This window comes from Arachis stenosperma, chromosome 5 (genome assembly GCF_014773155.1).
Source record: "Arachis stenosperma cultivar V10309 chromosome 5, arast.V10309.gnm1.PFL2, whole genome shotgun sequence".
In the NCBI taxonomy this organism is placed as follows: domain Eukaryota; kingdom Viridiplantae; phylum Streptophyta; class Magnoliopsida; order Fabales; family Fabaceae; genus Arachis; species Arachis stenosperma.
The window spans coordinates 53497521-53516060 of NC_080381.1; the positions used below are offsets into that span (position 1 = coordinate 53497521).

An 18540-nucleotide genomic window follows, 5' to 3' on the forward strand; every position below is an offset into this window, starting at 1 on the left:
GGACGCGCACGCGCCCATGCCGCGCACGTGTCCCTCGACCTGCAGCAACCTCTGGGCCACTCTCCAGAGAGTTGAGCCAATCCCAGGCCTATTTCGTGCCTGAGGCATAACCTCATTGCCGCGTGCGCGCACCTGCCGCACGCGCGCCAACGTCTCTGCAGCCAACTTCTGGTACCTCTTCCAGAAAGTTGTGCCGCCTCTGAGCCATCCTTGTGCTCCCAGCACAAGCACATGGGCGCCAACGCGCATTGTGCGTGCACGCGCCATTGCCCCATCCCGCTTTCCTGCGCAGACGCGCACCGTGCGCGCATGCGTGGTTGTCCGACGTGAGTATAACAAGGGAGCACACTTACTCCCTTCATTCTTCTCTTCCCTTTTTCTTTTTGCCTCCTCTACTATCCACCACCATCTTTCCTTCCAAACACCCACCTCACACCATCACCTCCGGCGACCACCCACCTCCGGTGGTCCCTACATTGCCCCCTCCATTCTTCATCCCACTCTACAACTTTCTCTCCCATACCCCTTTTCCAAGGTACTATTCTATGATTCCCTCTTGCTCTACTTCTCTCTTCTGCTCCTTAGTCAGTTGATTTCATTCTCTTTTAGGTAGTCTTTTTTTTTCTTTTTTCCTTTTTCTTTTGAGCCCCTCACTTCTTTGGGGTGTTTTTGCTTCTTTTTCAATTATGTTTTCATGGGCACTTGGGTCTTAACTTCTTTTGCATTGGTGGATGAGATGTGTTGCATGATTTTCTTACAACCATTGTGCATTGTAGTGATTAATATTGGTTTGTGAAATGTTACATTGCCCCCTATCTATTTGCATCATACAACAAGGATGCATGCCAAGTATTTGAGGAAAAGCATACATGATTTTTTGAGCTCATTGTAATGCATTGCTTCTTAACTATGTGCTCTCTCCCAATACCTTAGTCACTTTTGGGTGCACCCTCACATTCTACATTCCACCCACTCACCTCTCATGAATTGCTTTCCACTTTTGGTATTTGAGGGTGTATGCTTCTCATGCCTTTTACTTGCATGCTTACATTACCCCTATACCACATGCCAGTGATTTGCCTTGCTTATCAAATGTTATCTTAGTTACATGTTGCAGCTGTCATGTAATAAGGATACCCATATTCTTACGGCATAATTTCTCACTTGCATGATCACATTCAATTACGCTTCTTTGGGTTTGATGTTATCTCCTTTCTTTACTATCGCAGGATGGTCATCAAAAAGAACAAAGGGAAAGCCCCGAAGAAGCCAACCACCAACAGAGCGCGCCAAGAACCAACAGTCAAGCCCCTCCTCAAGAAGGCTACGGGCCCCGTTGATGCTTTAGAGAAGGACAACCCTATAAAGGACTCAAACAAGTTCCCCAACCGCTACTGCGAACTTGTTTACTCAAGGATGATTGAGCGGAATTATCACCCGGAGCCCCTTCTAGTCCTACCGGCCCACCTCACTCTGATAGTGATGCCACACATTGACCGGAGGCAATGGAGGTTCCTCTTGAGGCAACCAAAAGAGGTCAATTTATCATGGGTGGTGGAGTTCTACTCCAACTACCACTCACCCCTTCTCACATCAGTCTTTGTGCACCGAAAGCAAGTGTCAGTCACAGTGGAAGCCATCCAAGGAGTACTTAAGATTGGGCCATTAGCGGATGGATATGACGCCTATCAAGAAGTTTTGTCAGCATGCGACGAACGTGAGTTCGATTGGAGCGCGATCCTTTGCGTAATAGCTTTACCCGAAGCATTTTGGATTCGGGGAACCATAAAGCAAAGACCAAAGGGTTTAGATGCACGTTTTCTCACTCAAGAAGCCGCAGCATGGGCCCAAATCCTAGCTCACTACGTGCTTCCGAGCACCCATGGGTCATCCATTACCGCCGAGCTTGCCTTATTGGTATGGTGCATCCTAACCGAGAAACCAGTCGACATTTCGCATGCCATCCGCCAATCCATGGGGCGTATTCACGTTGAGGGAAACTTACCCTTCCCCGCTATGGTGACCGAATTAGTAGCGGCAGCCGGTGTCCACCGAGAGGCTAAGGATAGGAGGACCTCGATCCCAGTCGAGGGCGATGTTATTCCAACCAAGAGGTGCCTCAAGCCTCCGGAAGTCACCAAGGACCTTGGACTGACCACCCCAACTTGCAACACCACTACCTCATCCGCACCACAAAAATCAGCCACCCAACGTCTTGAAGACCTTCACAAGAAGTTGGACCGTTATGAGAGGCGTAACCAGCGCCGATATGCTCACGTGAAGAAGCTTCTAAGCATTGTCACCCCACCTATGGAGGAACCAGATATCTCCACATCCTCCGCAACTTCAAGCGGAGATAGCGATGACAACGGAGATGAAGGACACTCGGGACTCAGCCACCCATTGCGCATCACCTATAGCACGGAGGACCGTGCTAAGTTTTAAGTGTGGGGAGGTCGGCTGACCGATCTCCGTAGGTAACACCCGAATAATTTTTCTCTTTGAACCCCTTTGTAGTTAGGATAGGTTGCATGATTAGGTTTTCTTTGACACCATTTGCATGATAAGTTTACTTGGTTGGAACAATGAACTCTCTCTTAGGAAACTAATACTTTGGGGCAACCTTGACATTGCCAATTTTGAATATTTTGATGATAAACTTGCTTGAAGAATTGTATTTTGGAACATGAATTTTGAGTTAAGAACACAAGCTAGTGAGCTTTGGGCCTTGTTTTGTGGCTACATCTTATAGTCACTTATTCTCCTTCTTGTGTGCAATTGTTTTCTCTCTATAAGTGTGATCCTTGCTTTGTTTGAGTCTATATGTCCATTATTCCTTGTATTCATGCATTTATATGATTGAGGCCATCACTTCATTAGCTCACTTACCAAATAGCCTTACCCTTTATCTCCCCTTGTTAGCCAAATTTGAGCCTACGCTTAACCCACTTGTTCTTTAAATTAGCACATTACAAGCCTAAAGCGGAAAACCATAAATATCCCTCTTTGGATCCTTGATTGGCTTATGCGAGTGTGTATGAGTATCATTCAAGTGTGAGAATCTTGGGACATTGGGTAAATAGAAGGGTAGTTTCATATTTTGTTGAGAATATTGGTAATTGGGTACATGCTCATGTATTGATCAAATGTATAAACCTTATGCATTGACGTTCTTGTATATAGAAAAGAAAAGAAAAAAAAAATGAGAAAAACAAAAAGAAAAGAAAATTTTTTTTATATATAGAAAAGAAAAAAAAGAGAAGAAAAAAAAGAAAGAAAAAAAAGGGGACAAAATGCCCCAAAGCAAAGTGTAGCTTAATAAAATCATTGCATGAGTGTTGTGAATTGGAAAAGGGATACATGAGTATGTGAAAAGTGAAGAATGGGTAGTTAGGTTAGCTTTGAAATTGTATAGGACGTCATAGGCTAGATGGGGAGCTCAAGCTTATCAAGGATTCAAAAATTTCAAGCTCACTTAGCCAAATATGCATCCTACCTTGACCCTAGCCCCATTACAACCTAAAGACAAGACCTCATGATATTTGTACGCATGCATGGAATAAATGTTGATTGTTAGATGGAGAACAAATCTTGGAAAGCATGATTAGGAGAAAATTGAGAGAATCAACCCTAGACACTTGAGCGAATAGAGTGCAAACACTTCCGGTGAGAGTTCGATGCTCAATTCCATGATTCCCGGCTCTCACGAGTGTTCTTCTTGCAAAAGTTGCGTATATTGCACTTGATGACTGAAAATTGGTAAAGTCCCATGTATTGGCCACTATCTTACCCTATATGCTTGCATGTATCTTAGAAAGGTTGATTTGTTCCTAACCAAGTAAATAGTAGCACTAGTCATAGTTGCATTCATGTAAGTAGGTTGCACCTCATGAGTCTTATACCTTTATGATCCTTCGGTCTTTTGCATTTCTCTAAGCATGAGGACATGCTAGAATCTAAGTGTGGGGAGGTTGATAAACCCCATTTTGAGGGTTTATCTTGTATTGATTTCAGGGGTTTTATCAATGATTCCACACGCTTTTCATATGAAAATACAAGACTTTGTGTTCCTTTCCTAATTTTTGCCTCATGGGTGAAAACATGCCTATTTTATACTAAACTAGATACATTTCTAATATTCTCTTGGTGCCATTCGATGCCGTGACCTGTGTGTTAAGTGGTTTCAGAATATAGGGCAGGGATGAACCGTGTGCGTACTTGGCGCGTGTGCGTACTTGGGGCGCCCGCGTGGATTGCGCAGCTAGAAGCCAAAGTCAGAAGCCAAACTACGAGCCGGCACATGTAGCGGCTAAGCCATGATCCCCAGGGGCGCGCACGCGTACGTTACGCTTCCGCTTGCATTACAAGATGCCCTAGTGGCGCGCATGCGTGCTTTGCGCGTGCGCGCCGATGCTCGAATATGATTTTTTAAAGAGTCACGTGACCTGGGCGTGGAGACAGTTGGAGATCCCATTTTGGGGAAGTGCCTTAGCGGGAAGAGCTTAAGAAGACCAGGGGTTGAAGGGTTAAGGGACTTTTGGTTCATTTTTAGATGGTTCTAGATATTTTTGCTAATAGTTAGTTACACTCTTGGGTAGAGAGAGAGAGATTCAAAGCTCTCATTAGGGTTCATCTTCATCCATTTCTGAATTCTCAATCACTCTTTGGTGAGATCTATTGCAATTCTCAATTTACTTTGTTCATGTTATAGATCTTCTTCTCTAATCTCAATTAGTGCTTGTAATTGCTCAATTCTCATAGATCCTGGATTCAATTTTATAGTTTTGGATTTTATCAATTTCTTGAGAAGTTCATTTCTATTGTTGTTCTTTGTTGATTGTTGTTAATTTCTTGTGTTGAAGCACTTTTAATTCTAATTGTTTCTCATTCTTACTATGCCTTTCATCCTTGCTCATCAATTGTTTGATAAAATGCCAACACTAGTTATGGAGTAAAAGTTTCCTACTTGGCATAGGGTTGGACCATTAGAAAGAGTTGAATGGTTTATGTCAATTGTTGATTTGGAATTAGAAATTGCTAATTGACTTGGAGTGCACTAAAGCTAGATTTCCCTAGGGTAAAACTAGGACTTGTGGCTCAAGTTAGTTACTCTCATTTGACTTTCTTCTATACCTAGGGGTTAACTAAATGAAGCAAGGCCTAATTGTTATCATCATTGAAGAAACTATAATGATAGAATTTCTAATGCCGACCCTAGGCCAAGTCTTCTAAAATTGATTGTTTGTCACCTATTTTGCTAAACCCTCAAAGAATCATAACAAGGCTTCCTAATCAATAAGATGCATTCTCTAGCAATTCCAAGGGAGGACGACTCGGGAGACTAGTACTCTCGGTTATAGATTGTAGAATTGTTTGATGCGAAGTTTGAATGTCGATTAGACTATACTCACAATTATATCCATTATTGAATTCTATATCGGCATGATAAATTTCGTTTATCACTCACTACAAGAAAAATAGCATGTTGTCGTAGTTTTTTCTTGTCATGCTTTAAAAGCGTGGCCAAAAAGGGTCAATGGTCATGCTTTTATGAGAATAATGATTGATTAGAGATTTGGCGATATTTTTTTCCTGCGATTTTAAAGCGTAGCCATAAAGAGCAACATGCACACTTTTAAAGTGTGCCAATAAAGTTATGTTACGGTGACTGATGACCGGAATTCACTCCCCATATAAAATGATTCTGTTCTTTGGCAAGTGCACCAAATATCGTCAAGTAATAACCCACTAGGAATGGGGTTGAATCTCACATAGATTGGTAGATTTGAGCAATTTTAATCAATGAGTGAATTAGTCAAGCTAAACAATAGAGATTGTTGAGTGCAAAATTCTAAATGAGCATAAATGTAAATGACTTAAAAGTAAAGAAAAGCACTAGAGTGCAGAAAAGTAAATGGCAAGAATGTAAAGTGCTGGAACATAAATGACTAAATTGTATGGGAATGGGGAAATAGCAGAAATTAAAGAAAGCTATAAAGTATTGCGATGATAAGAATAGGAGAAATTCATTGGGATTAGGAGATGTTGCTCTCTTTGGATTAGATCTAGATCATATGATCTTCAATCATGCAACTCATTGACCTCTTGGCAATCATGATTGATTGATTCCCAATCCCTTGGTGATTCAATCTCTCAAATCTTGATAATCAGCCAATTCCTTGGTCTAATTGCTCATGAAGAGAGATATGCTTGGTCCCTGATTATACCATACATCCTCATAGATCCAAATAGTGGGTGGATTATATGTCACCATATCCAATCCCAAAACCCAGATCTTCTCAAGTGTAAGAAGGGACTTCAAGCATGGTTTCATGTTTTCTTTTTCAAGGTTCCCATGAAACCCATTTTACATTCAACCTCTTTCCCAAGATGATTGAACACTAGCATGAAGAATGAAATTCCTTCTAGCAAATCAAAGAGAAGATGAAGAGAAGAAGAAATTCACTATCATTAATCCATCAAGTACAACAGAGCTCCCTCTCCCAATGAGAGGGAGTTTAGCTACTCATAGCTTAGAGAAAAGTATAAGAGATGGAGAAGATGAAGTGTAAAAGTAAAACTAAAGTTGAGTATTCAATCCCAATTGCCAAATCAACCCCCTTTTCAGTACTTCTAGGAATTATTTATACTACTCCTATCACTAGAATTAAGAAAATACAAAAGAAAAAGAGAAAATTACAACTGAAAGGAAAAGGAAAACTCATAAAATGAACCATATGCCTGGCGTGTGATTGGCGTTTGAGTGGCGTACCACGCCTAGCTTCTCAGCTTGGCTTGGCGCGCCACGCCTGGCTCCCCAAGTGGCACACCTTCTTCATCAACTAACCTGGCGTGCCATGCCTTCGAGCCCAAGTGGCACGCCCAGGGCCTCTCCTTTGCACAGTTAACCTGGCGTGCGACGCCTTCGACATCAAGTGGCACGCCCAGGCTCTTCCTTTTGCTCTTCTTCCCTGGAATCTTGAACTAACGTGGCACGCCGAGGTCTAGCGTGCCACGTCCATAATAAGCACCTCATCCTTCCTCTCTGGAAAATAACACTGGCATGCCACACCCTTTATGATGCATGCATGACTCCCTTTGGTCTAGTAGCTGGCGTGCCATGCCTATGGTTGCCTTGTCTTGGCGTGCCACACCTTAAGTCCCAAGTGGCACGCCCTTTGCTCTTCCTCTTTTGGTGCTAAAGTTGGCGTGCCATGCCTTCGATATCAAGTGGCACGCCCAAGTCACAATAAAGATTGGCGTGCCACGCCTTCGACATCAAGTGGCACGCCCAGTGTTGCTTAGCCTTCTATTCCTCTCTGCCCATTTGAACTGGCGTGCCACACCTCCAAGCTCAAGTGGCACGCCCATTTTAATGTTGAGCTTCTCCAAGCTGGGCGTGCCACGCCTAGAACTCAAGTGGCACGCCCCAGTTACGAGCCAAGTTGGCGTGCCACGCCTTCGAACCCAAGTGGCACGCCCCAGTCACGAGCCAATCTGGCGTGCCATGCCTAGAACTCAAGTGGCACGCCCAGTGTTGGGCCTTCAACTCCCTTCTCTGGGGCAATGAACTGGCGTGCCACAACTTCGATCTTAAGTGGCACGCCCAGTGTGTATAATGGAGCTGGCATGCCACGCCCAGCCTAGTATGCCACACCTCCCTTCGGTCTTCAAAAGTGCTCTCTGAAAAGTATAACTGGCGTGCCACGCTTGACCCTGGCATGCAACGCCCATAAAAAAGCTTATTGTCCCTTCTCTAGAGTTTAAAACTGGCGTGCCACGCCTAGCCTTGGCGTGCCACGCCTAGCCTTGGCGTGCCACGCCTGGCATTGGCGTGCCACGCCCATAGTGAGCTCCATGGACTTCTTCTCTGGAAAATGATACTGGCGTGCCACACCTTCGATGTCAAGTGGCACGCCCATTAGAATTCTTATCACTTTGCCTTCTAGAATTGTCAACTGGCGTGCCACGCCCTTTGGCTGGGGTGAGAAAACAGGGGTGTGCGTATGCACAGGGTCGTGTACATACGCACACTAGGTGAAATATGGATGGTGTGCGTTCGCACAAGGTGTGCGGGTGCTATAAATAGAAAGGGGATTAAGAAGTGTGTGCGCGCACAGAACACTTTCTTTTTTGAAATTGAAGCGTCAAAATTGTCAGCTATCTCGACGTGTGTACGTACGCACACAGGTCCGTGCGTGCGCACACAACGCAAAAAGAGGGGGATGCAGATGCACAAGGAGTGCGAACGCTCCTAACAGAAGGGATATAAGCTGGTGTGCGCACGCACAGGGGGGTACGCGTACACGGAACGCAAGAATTGAGGCTGTGTGCGTACGCACAGGTGTGTACACATGCACATACTCTGTTTTTGTCAAAAATTTTAATGCCTTATTAAGGCACTAAACTTGACATCCAAAATAGCTTTTTCAACCCCAAAATTTATTTTATCCTAAAAATTCAAGATCAACACAAAAATTTTACCAAACTAAGCTAACTAAAAGAAGCAAAATTCAACAAACAAGTGCTAAAGGAGAATGAGAGTTAGAAAAATGATACCAAGCACTTTTATTTATTGTCTTTAAGTTAGACAATTGGGAGAGCCCTTGCTATGGTGGCTTGTGCTTGAATTTCCCACCAATGCTTGAATTCGCAATGTCCTCCGGGATCCCAATCCTAACCATTAACAAAAACAAAAGACAACAAAAAGCAAGCTATTTACATATTAATATATATACAATAGCCAACAACATACACCATTGCAACTCCCCGGCAACGGCGCCAAATTTGACAATGAGAAATTTTTTGCCGGTTTAGAATCAATCAAAACAAGAATCAATTCATTAATAGCATAGTCCAAACCAACAATGAATTCTCATAATCAAATGCCAATCCAAAGGATGTCACAATCAAAACACAATAACCGAGAGTATTAAACTCCCGGGTCATCTTTCCTAGGAGTTACAATTAGGTGATCAATTATTGGCTATGGAGGGGAAATGGGGGTTGGATGACAAGAGAAGCAAGAATTGTAAATAGCAAGAATTTAAATAAACATGCAAGAGATTAAAAATAAAAGCAATTAAATTCAAAGCAATAAATGCAAGGAAAGGAAGATTCAAATGCAAGAAACCTCTTGGCAAGCAAATGGGAGCTAAGGTTACCTATCCTAGCCATTGACCCCAAACACATTATGATTATGAAGAGTTAATCCTACATAGTCAACCCTACATCAGGGATAAGTCAAATAGGTATAGTTGATTCCAATCCCTAAGTCCTAGTCAACATTATTGGGTCACTTAGAGTCAAGGAAAACCAAACCAACTAACTACTCTAATGTATCAAACAAGAATGGACATCAATGACTCAAGGGTCACCAAAGTCATCAATTCCAAGCCAAGAGTGAAAGAGAACTAGATAAAAACTAAGCCAAGCATTTTATCAAACACTTGGTGTGCATGAAAATAAAATAATATTATATTGCATTAAAAATAAATTCTAACTACCAAATGCAAGAAAATCATAATAACAACTAAAGAAAGGAATAAATGAATATAAAACATAAATTGCATTAATTGAAAGTAAAATTAACAAAGAGTGTTCATAACTTAAAAATGGCAAGATAAGGGAAATAACAAAGGAAATGAAGAAGAACAAAGATACAATAACAATAAATGACAAAGAAAAGTAAATGAAACAAGAATTAAAAGTATGAATTACAAAGAAATTAAACTAAGAAACCCTAGTTCTAGAGAGAAGGGGGAGCTTCTCTCTCTAGAAATGAACTACATGACTAAAATCTAACCCTAATTGCTCCCCCCTTCACATGGAAGGATGCCCTCTTTGATATAGTACTCAATCAGCTTCAGAAAGTCCAAAACTGGGCTTTGGAGGCCCAAAAATCGCCCCCAGGGATTTGCATTAAATGAGTCACGCACTGGGACTTGTGCGTACGCACAGGTGTGTGCGTACGCACACATGCTAATTTTCCTCTTGTGCGTATGCTCACATGGCTGGGTGGTTCTTGTGCGTACTCATTGTAGGTTGTGTGTACGCACATGCCAATATGTGCTTTTCCTTTGATTTCTTCATGTTTTCTCCCAATTCCATTCTTTTCTTCCACTCTTATCAAGCCATTCCAACCCATTACACCTGAAATCACTCAACAAAACCATCAATGCATCGAATGGGATAAAAGTGATTAAATTAAGAATAAAATAGCATGTTTTCACAATTAGACTCAAATTAGGGAGAGAACACAAAATATATCGTCAAATATGGATTCATCAGATCCTTCTTGTGCTTTGGTGTCCTTGGGCTTCCAAAAACCTAGCCTCCTCATGTAAGTCTTCTCATCCTCCTTGTGCTTGGCCAATATCTCTTCTTGGCATTCAGCTCCTCCATACCTTGCATGAATGTTAGATATCCGGGGTTTAAGGTGGCCACAGCATTGCACAATGATCCAGCTTCGCTTGTGTGTTGATATCATACTGCCCTCTTGAAGTGGTTCTAGCATTATAAAGATGCCTAAATTCAGTAAGGTTCCTCTACTGCCATTGATTATGCTCTATGATTTTGTTGAGGTTGCCTTGCATTTCTCCCCAGTGGAATTGGCCTTGTTGCTCCTTTGGAGTCGCTGAATGCTTTCTTGCATTTTGTCCCATTGCTTTTACTGCTCTCTTAGTTGGCTCACATCTTCTCTCAAGTGGTTTATGTCTCCTTGCATTTGGTGAATATCTCGTTGCATTTTCTCCCAGTTGAAACCTTTAGAAAATTGTTGCACTGGTGGTAGAAGTGGCAGATATGGTGGTTGGACAAAGGCCTCTTCATGTTGTGGTGGCCTGATGAGCGGATAATTTATATGCTTTTTGGCATTGTTTTTAGGTAGTTTTTAGTATGTTTTAGTAACTTTTTAATACATTTTTATTAGTTTTTATGCAAAAATCACATTTCTGGACTTTACTATGAGTTTGTGTGTTTTTCTGTGATTTTAGGTATTTTCTGGCTGAAATTGAGAGACCTGAGCAAAAATCTGATTCAGAGGCTGAGAAAGGACTGCAGATGCTGTTGGATTCTAACCTTCCTGCACTCGAAGCGAATTTTCTAGAGCTACAGAGGCCCAATTGGCGCGCTCTCAATTGTTGGAAAGTAGACATCTTGGGCTTTCCAGCAATGTATAATAGTCCAGACTTTGCTCGAGATTTGATAGCCCAAACTGGCGTCCAAACACCCACCAGAGATCATTTTCTGGCGTAAAATGCCAGAACTGGCACCAAAGATGGAGTTTAACTCCAAGAAGAGCCTATGCACGTGAAAGCTTCAATGCTCAGCCCAAGCACACACCTAGTGGGCCCCAGAAGTGAATTTCTGCACTTAGTTACTCATTTTCTGTAAACCTAGTTTACTAGTTTAGTATAAATAGCAATTTTTAATATTGTATTCGTATCTTTGGACCACTTTTCGATCCTTTGATCAGGTCTTCTTCCCCTGTTTTCAAATTCTCATGCCATTTGGGAGGCTGGCCATTTGGCCATGCCTAGACCTTTTTGTTCTTATGTATTTTCAACGGTGGAGTTTCTACACCTCATAGATTAAGGTGAGGAGCTCTGCTATTCCTCATGAATTAATGCAAGTACTATTGTTTTTCTTTCACCTCACGCATACTTCTTCTCCAAGATATACTCTTATACTTAATTCAGTTAAGTCAGACTGAAGGAGTGACCCGTGACAATCACCCACTATCTTCAATACTCGCTTAGCCAAGATCCGCGTGTCTGACAACCACAAAGCGGTCTACATGATGTTCAATGTAGTCATTGGACGCCAGCCGGAGTATACTCTCTTGGGTCTCTAATCCACGGATTCGCATTGTCTCTCCTGACAACAGAGCATCCGACCCCGTGATTAGGATCTTCGTGGTATTGGCTAAAATCAATATACAACATTCCTGAGATCCAGAAAGTCTAAACCTTGTCTGTGGTATTCTGAGTAGGATCTGGGAAGGGATGACTGTGAGGAGCTTTAAACTCACGAATGTTGGGCGCAGTGACAGTGTGCAAAAGGATCAATGGATCTTATACAGACACAAGTGAGAACCAACAGATGATTAGCCCTGCGGTAGCTGTGCCTGGTATTTTTCATCCGAGACAAGAAATTCGACAGTTGATTAGCCGTACAAAGACCGTAGCCAGACCATTTTCACTGAGAGGATCATACAGCTTGCCATGGAAGGGAGGACGCATGACTGGATGAAGACAACAGGAAAGCAGAGGTTCAGAAGCAACAAAGTATCTCCAAACGCTTATCTGAAATTCCCACCAATGAATTACATAAGTATCTCTATGTTATTTTCTGTCTTATCTATCTTTTAATTATCAATACCTCATAACCATTTGAATCCACCTGACTGAGATTTACAAGATGACCATAGCTTGCTTCAAGCCGTCAATCTCCGTGGGATCGACCCTTACTCACGTAAGGTATTACTTGGACGACCCGGTGCACTTGCTAGTTAGTTGTGCGGAGTTGTGAAAAGTGTGATCACAATTTCGTGCACCAAGTTTTTGGCGCAGTTGCCGGGGATTGTTCGAGTTTGGACAACTGACGGTTCATCTTGTTGCTTAGATTGGGTAATTTTATTTTATGTTTAAGCTTTTTATTTTTATTTTCGAAAAATACAAAAAATTAAAAAAAAATCATAAAAACCATAAATTTTTTTTGTGTTTCTTGTTTGAGTCTTGTGTCAAATTCTAAGTTTGGTGTCAATTGCATGTTTTCAAGTTTTCTCAAGTTTTCGAAAAAAAATTCATACATTGTGTTCTTCATTGATCTTCAAGTTGTTCTTGATGATTTTCCTTGTTCTGATATTTAAATTCTCCTGTTATGTGTCTTTTTCTGTTTTTCATATGCATTTTCAAATCCATAGTGTCTAAACATTAAAAATTTCTAAGTTTGGTGTCTTGCATATCTTTCTTTTCTTAAAAATTTTAAAAAATATGTCCTTGATGTTCATCATGATCTTCAAATTATTCTTGGTGTTCATCTTGACATTCAAAGTGTTCTTGCATGCATTACTTGTTTTGATCTTGCATTTTTATCTTTTATTTCATTTTGTTGTTTTTCTTTCTCTTCATTAAAAATTCAAAAATAAAAATATCTCTTTTTAAGTAAATGATACAGAGAAATGAAGATTCAAAACATACAGCAGAGGAATCACAGAGAAAAAGTTGGGTGTTTAGAAAAACGCCCAGTAAGGAAGGAATTCTGGCGTTAAACGCCAGCCAGGGTATCTGGATGGGCGTTAAATGCCCAAAGAGGTAGCATTCTGGGCGTTAAACGCCATAATGGATAGCATCCTGGGCGTTTAACGCCAGGATGACATAGGGGAGGTAATTTCGTTTAAAGTTCATTTTTTTTTAAATTTTCATGTATTCATAATTTTAAAATCTTATCTTTCCACATTTTCAAAAATCCTTGCTAACAATTAATGTGTTGATTCAAAAATTTCAAGTTTGTTACTTTCTTGTTAAGAAAGGTTCAATCTTTGAATTTTAGAATCATATCTTTTAATTTCTTGTTAGTCAAGTCATCAATTTTAAAAATCAAATCTTTTTCAATAATATCTTTTCGATCATATCTTTTTAAAATCAAATCTTTTTCATTCAAATCTTTTTCAATCATATCTTTTTAAAATTTTGATTTCAAAATCTTTTTCTAACTCCTTATCTTTTCAAAATTATTTTCAAATCTTTTTCAACTAATTACTATTTCTTATCTTTTTCAAAACCACCTAACCACCTTTTCACTTCCAATTTTCGAAAATCACTAACCATTTTTTTAAAAATCTTTTTAATTAACTAATTGTTTTAAATTCTAATTTTATTTTATTCCTTTTTCAAATTTTCGAAAACTCTCTCTCTCTCTCCTCTCTTTCTATTTTATTTAATTGCTGAAATTCCTCCTCTACTCATCTAAAAAATTTTCAAACTCACCTCCTCTCTCTTCTCATTCTTCTACTCCTTTTTCTCTGACACATCAATGAGTCTCTATACTGTGACATAGAAGATTCCACTACTCCCTTTTGTTCTCTTCTTTTTCATATGAGCAGAAATAGGGATAAAAATATTCTTGTTGAAGCTGATCCTAAACCTGAAAGGACTCTGAAGAAGAAGCTAAGAGAAGCTAAAGCACAACACTCCGGAGAGGACCTTACAGAGAATTTTGAAAAAGAAGCAGACATGGCAGCCGAACCCAACAATAATGCTAGAGATGCAAGGAAGATGCTTGGTGACTATACTGCACCAACTTCCAACTTCTATGGAAGAAGCATCTCAATTCCTGCCATTGGAGCAAACAACTTTGAGCTTAAGCCTTAATTAGTTTCTCTAATGCAGCAGAATTGCAAGTTTCATGTACTTCCATTAGAAGATCCTCATTAGTTCTTAGCTGAATTCTTGCAGATATATGATACTGTCAGGACCAATGGGGTTGATCCCGAGGTCTACAGACTTATGCTTTTCCCCTTTGCTGTAAGAGACAGAGATAGAACATGGTTGGACTCACAACCTAGAGAAAGCCTTAACTCTTGGGACAAGTTGGTCAATTCTTTCTTGACCAAATTCTTTCCACCTCAAAAGATGAGCAAGCTTAGAGTGGAAGTTCAAACCTTCAAACAGAAGGAAGGTGAATCCCTCTATGAAGCTTGGAAAAGATACAAGCAATTAACCAAAAGGTGTCCTTCTGACATGCTTCCAGAATAGAGCATCATATGTATATTCTATGATGGTCTGTTTGAATTGTCCAAGATGTCATTGGACCATTCTGCTGGTGGATCTCTTCATCTGAAAACCCCTGTAGAAGCCCAGGAACTCATTGAGATGGTTGTAAATAACCAGTTCATGTACACTTCTAAAAGAAATCCTGTGAATAATGGGATGATTCAGAAGAAAGGAGTTCTTGAGATTGATACTCTGAATGCCATATTGGCTCAGAACAAAATATTAACTCAGTAAGTCAATATAATTTCTCAAAATCTGACTGGATTGCAAGCTGCATCCGGCAGTGCTAAAGAAGCCTCCTCTGATGGAGAAGCTTATGACCCTGAGAATCCTGCAATAGAAGAGGTGAATTACATGGGAGAACCCTATGGAAACACCTATAATCCTTCATGTAGGAATCATCTAAATTTCTCATGGAAGGATCAACAGAAGCCTCAACAAGGCTTCAACAACAATAACGGTGGGAGAAACAAGTTTGGCAATATCAAACCTTTTCCATCATCTTCTCAGCAACAGACAGTGAATTCTAAGCAGAGCCTCTCTGGCTTAGCAAATATAGTCTCTGATCTATCTAAGACCACTCTCAGTTTCATGAATGAAATAAGGTCCTTCATCAGAAATTTGAGGCACAAGTGGGTCAGCTGAGTAAAAAAGTTACTGAAACTCCTCTTAGTACTCTGCTAAGGAATATAGAAGAGAATCCCAAAAGAGAGTGCAAGGCCATAACCATATCCAAAGTGGCCGAACCTGGAGAGAGTGAAAAGGCAGTGATTTCCAGTGTGGAAGACTTTGCTGGACGTCCACTGACTGATGCCAGGGCATCTTGGCCAGTTTCACTAGCCTTTTCTTTACTGTTTTTAGGTAGTTTCATGCATTTTCTTAGGAAATAAGCAGGTTTTGGGTGAATGTACACTTACACCTTGATTCAAGCAAACACTGTAAACTTTACATGATTTCATGAGAATAATGCATGAGTTGAATGCCAATTTATATAATGCAAGATCTCATAACCTGAAACAAAGCTTTGATGCACCCTGTTTGTTTGATTTCGGGACAAAGGAAGCATAGAAGAACCACATTAGTAGCCACATTAGTATCACTAACGTGACCACTAACGTGGAAAAGGAGCAAGCTTGCAATGTTAGTGGTGAAGTTATCACCACTGAAGACTATAACTGCTTCAACTAAAGATCAAAGGCCCATATCCAAGACTTGAAGAGCTAACTAGAAGATCAGAAGAGTAGTATATATAGGGGTAGTTTTGAACTAGAAAAGAGATTGGAATTATTGGAAGATACACTCTGTATATTTTACTTTACCTGCACTTTCTAGTTTATTTTAGAATGCACTTTTCTTTCTTGTTTTCCATTCCCAGAGCTATGAACAACTAAACCCCTTTTCATTAAGTTAGGGTGCTCTGTTGTAATTTGATAGATCAATTATAGTTTTCATTCTTATTCCTCTTTCTTTTCTCTTGATTTTACTAGAAAGCTTTCGGTCTTCAACCAATTGGTTAGTTATCTTGGAAAAGAGACTCTCCATAATTGGATCTCCTCTGAGTCTTGGAAGAGGACTGAGGAGATCATGCTAGAAATATTTTCTCATGTTGGACCAAATTGGGGTTTGGATGGTTATAGTGACATATAATCTTACCAACACTTTGATTTGGAAATACATGTGGTATAATCAGTGACCATACTTCATCTCTTCCCATGAGCAATTAAATCAAGGAATTGGGCAATTGTTCAAGCTTAGAGGGATTGGGTTGCCAAGAAATTGGGATCCAATCACCTAAGATTGCCAAGGAGATCAATGAATGCATTGATTGAGGAAGAGATGAAGATGAACTTGATCCGGAGAATGCAACATCTCCTAAGCCCAATGAATTCTCCATCTCTGATCTTACCCATTCTCTTTACTTTCTGTTATTTACTTTCATGCTCATCTCCCCAACTCCCCATTTAAAATTCTGCAACTTTACATTCCATGTCATTTATCTTTCTCGCATTTAAGTTTCTGTAATTCTCAACTCAATTTGGCTTAGCTTGACTAGAACACTCCTCTAATTAAAATTGCTCGACCAATCAATCCCTGCGGGATTCGACCTCACTCTATTATGAGTTTTTACTTGACGACAATTCGGTATACTTGCCGAGGGAAATTTGTTGAGAGACAAGTTTCTGTGCTTCAAGTTTATGGCGCCGTTGCTGGGGATTGATTTTGTATCGACAATGATTAAATTAGAGGATAACTAGATTGAGCAATTTTTTTTGTTTCATTTATTTTTTTTCTATCATTTACTTTCAGTCTCAGCCATTTTCATTTATTATTTCCTTTTGTTTTATTTTCTCATTTAATTCACAACTCTGTCAACTAATCCACTAACTGTTTGATAAATTGCTTCACTCACACTAACAGTAACCTTAACAAGAGTGATTTCTTCACTTTTCTCTTGCTTGTGTAATCTGTTGATTGTATGACAGGTAGAAGAAGAGGAGCTTCAACCTCCTTTGAATCTATACCTGATCGGACCTTCCTTAGATTAAGGAGGGAAGCAAGAGGGAAGAGGGTCGTTGGTACTGAGGAAGAAGAGGAGGATTTTGAGACAGACATAGAGGAGAACATGGAAAACCACCATGAGGAGGAGACACACAACCATGCCAGAGAAGGTCCAGCAGATCATGCTGAGCAGAAGAGAAGAGTTCTAGGCTCTTATATTAATCCAAATCCAGGAAACTGTGGAAGTAGCATCCAAAAACCAACTATACATGCCAATAACTTTGAACTGAAGCCCCCAGGTCATCACCCTTGTCCAGAACAACTGTTCATTTGGAAGAAGCGCCTAAGAAGACCCCAATCAACATTTAACCACCTTCCTAAGAATATGTGATACTGTGAAGTCTAATGGTGTTCATCCTGACACCTATAGATTGCTTTTGTTCCCCTTTTTACTCAGGGACAAAGCATCTAAATGGCTGGAATCCTTCCTGAAAGAGAGTTTAAAAACATGGGAAGATGTGGTGAACAAGTTCTTGGCGAGATTTTATCCTCCTTAAAGGATCAACAGGTTGAGAGCTGAGGTACAAACCTTCAGGCAACAAGATGGTGAAACTCTCTATGAGGCATGGGAGAGGTTTAAGGACTTAACAAGGTGCCTGCCAAACATGTTCAATGAATGGGTGCAACTACACATTTTCTATGAAGGCTTGTCTTACGAATCAAAGAAGGCAGTAGACCACTCTTTCGGGGGATCTTTAAACAAGAAGATGACCATTGAAGAAGCCATAGATGTCATTGAGACTGTAGCTGAGAATGACTACTTTTATACTTCTGAGAGGAGCAACACTCGAGGAGTAATGGAGTTGAACCATATGGATGCACTGCTAGCTCAAAATAAGATGATCACCAAGCAGTTGGCTGACCTTACCAAGCGGATGGAGAGAAACCAAGTTGCAGTAGTCAGCACCCCACCACCAGCTCAAGAAGGAGTGAATACAGAGGAAGGAGGTGATTGGGAATAAGCCAACTATGTTGGGAACTCACCGAGGCAATCACATGATCCATACTCCAAGACCTACAATTTTGGTTGGAAAAACCATCCAAACTTTGGGTGGGGAAATCAACAAGACCAAAGCCAAGATCAGAAACGTCACAACCCCAATAATAATGCAGCATACCAACATTCCACACAGAGATCATATCAACACCCACCAAATAACACTTCTCAGTAGCCATATCAAACCCAAAATGGCCAGTCTCAACC

General features: G+C 40.6%; 1 non-coding gene across 1 annotated transcript; it reads right to left on the reverse strand.

The window, feature by feature from the left end:
- Positions 1-14642: 14642 nt before the first annotated feature.
- LOC130983458 (small nucleolar RNA R71) lies at positions 14643-14750 on the reverse strand. Its single transcript, XR_009087447.1, has one exon. It is a non-coding gene; the product is annotated as a small nucleolar RNA R71 (small nucleolar RNA).
- Between the last annotated feature and the right edge of the window lie 3790 nt (positions 14751-18540).